The sequence below is a fragment of the Vipera ursinii genome (genome assembly GCF_947247035.1).
Source record: "Vipera ursinii genome assembly, chromosome: 11".
In the NCBI taxonomy this organism is placed as follows: Eukaryota; Metazoa; Chordata; class Lepidosauria; order Squamata; family Viperidae; genus Vipera; species Vipera ursinii.
Genome location: NC_139524.1, coordinates 8,881,339 through 8,888,042, shown reverse-complemented (window position 1 = coordinate 8,888,042; position 6,704 = coordinate 8,881,339).

The window sequence follows — 6,704 nt, the reverse complement described above, 5'->3', positions numbered from 1 at the left end:
ATATGCAATGAAATTATTATTATTATTATTTTTAAAAACAAAACAAAACTCCGAACACTTAAGAATGGGAAAGAATTTAGAGCATAACCTTTTTAGACAGAGATCTTCATGCATTTAAATTTTGATAAGACCTAAAACAGTTTGGACAAGTTTTTAATAATGTTCTAATATGATTTCAGAAGTGTGGCTTCCTACTGATTTTATCGAAGAGCGGAATGGCTTTATACAAGGAAAATCCACGCAGCTGGAATCTGCTTTAGGGAAAGGTTAACCATATTTGATCGGTAGGCTGCTTATTGGTGGGCTCCAAGTAGAGATAGGAAGGCTTTGTCAATCCTGCTCTTTCTCAATTCATCTCTATCAGGGAAGCCCTGGATGTAATTGTCAGACGCAATTGCAGAGCCCAGGAATGAATTCTGATTTTAGTGCTCTTTCAATTCAAGTTTCAGCTTTCAACTCAAGTTGAAAGAAATGCCACTGATTCCTGAGTGCAATTTGCAGTCAATATTGAATTCTTGCAACTGCCATGGATTTGACAACATTTTTGGAAGCTGATGTCATAAGCCAGCAGGAGTCATTGAGACCAGGTTGGGTGACCATATAAAATTTATATATATATATATACACACACACACATACATACATACATACAGGGCTTTTTTTCTCATAGAACGCTCAGAACGGAGTTCCAGCACCTTTTGGGGATGGAACCTTATAGGGTAGGCAAGGCGGGTTGTATGACACGTGTGAGTTCCGGCACCTTTTTCTTTTACAAAGAAAGCACTGCATACATACATACATATATGTTAAATGTCTGCTAAGTATTCAGATTACCTTGCTAGGCCCCAAACATGGGACAAATCTTATTTCCTGTTTCAGCCCAACCCAGGGCCATCCACAGGCAGTGGTCACAATAGTGACAGCTCATATTTGTGTAAATTTTTTGAATTGCTAACAAAGGATTAAAGGGAGACGGATATGCATTTCAAACTTATTTGCTCTCATCAGTCTCCCTTTAATTCTTTGTTAGCAATTCAAAAAATTTACACACACACACACACACACACACACACACACACTAAGCTGACTTTGTAATAATGCCTCTGGGGGGCCCCCGAAAGCCCTAATAAGCAGGCATATACATAGAATGAAGGCTATTGCTAAGCACATTGATTTGTGCTTTAGATTGTAAGCCGCCCTGAGTCTTCGGAGAAGGGCGGGATATAAATGGGATTAAAATTAAATAAAATAAAATAAAATTAAATAAATAAATAAATAAATAAATAAATAAATAAATAAATAAATAAATAAATAAATATTTTCCCATGAGTGAGAGTGAGTGACTGTTCCCCAAATCACGCAGCTGGTCTCCCAATACTTTTAACCACTACACCAAAGTAGTGTTCCAAATATGTTGGACTATTTACCGTATATAGAAAATTAGCAAAGGTAGACAGGAATATCTAGATTAGGATTAAAACCATCTGCTTGAACTATATCAATGTCCACCCTTTTTCTTTTTTTGAACTCTTCAACTCTGCATTCCTTTTTATTTATACTTCCTCTTTCCTTATAGAGTCTTGATTTTTATTCTTTGTGCATTCTGAATTATTTTATTTAGAGATAGAGTGTGAATCTAGGCCTCAGTCTGGAATTAAGTACGTAAGACCGGCTATCAGGACAATGAAGAAATGAAAAAGAAGAAACAAGAGACAAGATTGTGAGTTATGGTATCAGTTGCACGAGTGAAAAGGACGCTTGGCTGAAAAAGACAGGCAAACGCTGTGTACAGAAAACACTCCTTTAAAAGTTCTGTTTAGAAAAAGAAATCCTTCATCAGGTCATTAAATTAAGATTTAAGTTAACTGACCAGTTTTTCAATAAATGTTTTAAAAACTTGTTTGTGATCTATACAGCTGCAATGACTGCATTTTTACGGGTGCCCCTTTTCCTATGTTAGGAAAATAAACAAATACAGCTATGTTGTACTAATTCTTCACAATGCTCAAGTACTGAGTGATAGACAAAAAAGTATTTATGGACGCGGTGGCTCAGTGGGTTAAGACGCTGAGCTTGTCGATCAGAAGGTCGGCAGTTTGGCGGGTCGAATCCCAAGTGCCACGTAGCAGAGTGAGCGCCTGCTACTCGTCCCAGCTTCCGCCAACCTAGCAGTTCGAAAGCACATAAAAATACAAGTAGAAAAATAGGGACCACTCTGGTGGGAAGGTAACAGTGTTCCGTGCGCCTTTGGCGTCTAGTCATGCCAGCCACATGACCACGGAGACGTCCTCGGACATGTGCTGGCTCTTCGGCTTTAAAACGGAGATGAGCACCGGCCCCTAGAGTCGGAAACGACTAGCACGCGTGTGCGGGGGAACCTTTACCTTTAATAAATCAACTACTTTCTCTTCTCAACCTCCCAGTGTTCAAGAGGGCTGCAATTTGTCATCACTGATGACAAGAAGGCTTGCGGAATGTTTCATTATAGCTTGGATTTAACCTAACAGAAGAGGTGTAAACCATGGATTTTAGCTATTTAGCAAACCAGGTTTAAGCAAAGAGCTTAAAGGACAGTACAGAACAGAGCAGGATTGTGTTGGTTTTTGTTGATTGGGCTGGATAACTGAATGCAAACCACAGTTTGTGAAGTAAACCACAATTTTCTGGGTTCACAAAAGATGCTAAAAAACAAGCAAAGCCCAGTGTGGCTTCTTATAATGTGTGAATCAAGATGTGTGACTCTGTTGTGCACTTTCACCACTACAGATTTTTAGAATGGTTAACTAATAGTAACGTAAGAAAGAAAATACGATGTCACTTAGATGCCAATTAATTGGGTTTGACTTCCTGGGACTTTTTGAACAAATGCATTCCAAACCGATCAATAACCCAGCTCTTCTCAGAATGAGCAATACAATGGCTATTTGGAATAAATATCTGAAGGTCAGCCTTCAACATATTAACCACCTTATAATTTATAATAATTAATAGAAACCCAGTTATAGTTCTTGCCACCACTAAGGGACAGGCTAGCAGGCAGAGAAAATGAGTTATTTTTAGAGAAGAACATCCCAACAATGAAACTTTTTCCCCAAAGAATCAAGATTGTCACCACTAGGTTGTGCCAGACCCACCTACCCTTTTTTCAAACATAACTCTTGGCCCAAGATACAAATGCTGCCACCATCCTAACTTATACAGGGAATCAATCAATCATGGCAACCTGTCCATCAAATCTTGCTCCCTCTTGGCAAAGGATTCCAAATCAGAACATCATAGGCAAATGTCTACTTGTTGTTGTTGTTGTTGTTAGTTGCGAAGTTGTGTCTGACCCATTGCAACCCCATGGGCAACGTTTGCTTAAATCAGGGGTCTTCAAACTTGGCCCATTTGAGACTTGTGGACTTCATCTCCCAGAATTCATCAGCCAGGCATGCTGGCTGAGGAATTCTGGGAGTTGAAGTCCACAAGTCTCAAATGGGCCAAGTTTGAAGACCCCTCGCTTAAATGATTCAAATAAATAAAGGAGAAGTTGGCTCCTTCCTGGGGAGGTATAAATCCTGGAGCTAAATTACCTTTGCCATTAGGAAGTCACCTGTCTTTCTTAGTAAATGTCCCAAAGAGGCATCTGGACCGAAGAACTCAGGAAGCGTCTCGGATGAGAAGCGAAACGTCTTCGAGGAAAAACAAAGGAAGTCCAGTTGCCTCTTCAAAAAGCACCTTTGGGACAGCCGTGACTGAGAATCTCCATAGATATTCTTAGTAAAAGGTTTAGTATTGCTGAAAATGATCACCGGGTGGTAGTAAAGCTACACTGCTCTGCATGGGAAGCTCTGGAATATCTCATGAAGTTGAGTGCTCATGAAAATCTGCTTTTTTGCTTTGTATTAAGTGACCAACAGAGCGAGCGGATAAGGGTAAAGTGCCCCTTTATGCCCTGATCTCCATTCCCTTTTCTTTGAGGCCCCATTGCATTAAAGCAATTGGCTTTTGCCCTTGGCTACATCCCACTGGGTGTTTATAGTCTCACAGCCTTTTACTCAAAAGCAAGGGTCTTCAAACCCGGCCCTTTTAGGACTCGTGGACTTCAACTCCCAGAATTCCTCTGCCAGCATGCCTGACACGCTGGCTGAGGAATTCTGGGAGTTGAAGTCCACCAGTCCTCAAAGGGCCGAGTTTGAAGACCCCTGCTCAAAAGCAAACCATGAAGATTTGATTCAGTCCAGTGCCTGAGTTCACTCAGCACAGCAGACATCATGTGATATGATTGGTGGATTGTATGAGATGCCTGCAGTTACGCTTGTTGAATGTAAAGATGAAACTTGTAGCCAAAACTTAGCGTGCTCTTCCAGATAGCCGTGGCATGGCTTTTAGGAATAGCGTTCCAAAAGTTGGCGGGATTATGCCAAGGAAGCTTTAGAAAATTCAAATAATTGTCGTTCAGTTCCTAAATCGTGTCCATCTCCTTGAAACCCCAAGGTCTGCAATACACCAGGTTTCCCCCTCCCCATCCTGCACTGTCTCCCAGAGTTTGCACAAACTCATGTTCATTGCATCCATGACCCCCATCTAACCATCTCATCCTGTTCCTTCCCCTTCTCCTTTTGCCTTTCATCTTTCCCAGCATCAGGGTCTTTGCCACTGAGCTCCCCTCTTCTCCTTTGGTGGCCAAAGGATTTGAGTTTCAGCTTCAAGCCCTGTCCTTCCAAGGAACAACCAGGGTGGATTTCCTTGAGGATTAACAAAAGTTCAAGTAGATCAAGGCAGATTCCTTTTCTCTGTTGTACATGAACACAGCAATTGTGCTTTGCCGATTCGAGTTTAGCATGTTTTGTGAATCCGGTCCTTATGTGACCAGCAATCCACTGTCTTTGGAATTCTGGTTAAGATGTTGACCTCTGCTAAGCCATCCACTTTCCCTTCCCTCATAGAAATGGACAACAACTCAGCCAAACTGTTTCAGAAGCGTCACTGTCACAAGTACATGAGAATGTATATATATCCCTTGGAGAGGAAGCCAACCATAGTATCTAGAGGAGAAGAGCTGTAAAGGAAAATACTTGGATGACCATCCAGGTTAACCCTCCACCAGCCATCTTCTTGCAAAAGATGTTTATAACATGTGTTCAACATCTCTAAGGGGTTATTAATTTTGCAGTAATAGCTGCAAAACGTGGCTTCTCTTGAGGGTATTTCAAGAGGAAGGATTAAATAAAAATTTGAAAAAAGGAGCTTCTTCCTTGAAGAAGTTTTGCTTCTCATCCAAGAAGCTTCTTAAGAACTGAAGATGCATCTTGGATGAGAAATGAAATGTCTTCAAGGAAAAACCGGGAAAGTCCAGTTGCCTTCTTAAAAAAAACAAAAAGAAAAAAGCACCTTTGGGACAAGCATCACCTGGGCGACCGAGAAGCTCCATCGACCCAAAGGTCTGATAGGTGTGAATTACCACACCGAGAAAGGAGGGGTAAAAGGAAGAAATCGGAGGCGTAGTCAGTTGTGTGGACCAGCGAAAGAAGCAGGAGGCCAAGCCTTTTGGTAGAAGGATGTGGCCCTCTGTGAAACCTCCTATCGGCAAGTCAGAGGCTACATGTGCCGATTGCAGTTAGCTGAAGCATGGTTTTATCCAACTTTGCTTTTGCAGGACACACCGAATCGATAAGCACCATGGATTTGCACAATGCACTAAGCTGGAGAAAATTAACCCAAGGGGTTAATTAGAGCAAGGCAGATCTAAACCTGGAATTAAGGAGAAACTTCCTGACAGTGAGGACAATCAACCAGTGGAACAGCTTGCCACCAGAAATCGTGGGTGCTCCATCACTGGAGATTTTTAAGAAGAGGCTAGACAGTCACTTGTCTGACATGGTATAGGGACTTCTGCTTGAGCGGGGCGTTGGGGGGGCTGGACTAGAAGACCTCCAAGGTTCTATTCTATTCTATTCTATTCTATTCTATTCTATTCTATTCTATTCTATTCTATTCTATTCTATTCCTATTCCTATTCCTATTACTATTCCTGCTTCTATTCTATTCTATTCTATTCTATTCTATTCTATTCTATTCTATTCTATTCTATTCCTATTCCTATTCCTACTTCTATTCTATTCTATTCTATTCTATTCCTATTCCTATTCTATTCTCTTCTATTCTATTCCTATTCCTATTCTATTCTATTTCTATTTCTATTCCTACTTCTATTCCTATTCCTATTCTATTCTATTCTATTCTATTCTATTCTACAATCTGTTCTATTCTATTCTATTCTATTCTATTCTATTCTATTCTATTCTATTCTATTCTATTCTATTCTATTCTGCACCCCAGCAAAGTAGCCATCTTTTCATTCTCTCAGGGCTCCTGTTGCATTTAACCCTCTCTAGTTGCAAGACAGAACAGATGCTTTTGTGGCAATACAACCTCACACCAGTTTCTCCATCCCTTGAAAAGCTTTCCCTGCATAAAGTAGTGGCTGGATCAAACACTGCACTCAATTCTAATTTCAGCGCGGCCTGCTAATTATTAACCAAAGCGAAGCAGAGTAGATGATTTTCACCCACTGCAGGAAGCCCTAAATGCGGCTGGTCTTAATACTTTGCAAGCCATCCCATTTGAAGTTTTACTGCAGTATTTCCTCATGTTATGCCCTGCAGATATATTGTGGTTTAATATAAACGAGGCATCTAGTTAGGAGAGGCTGGTATAAT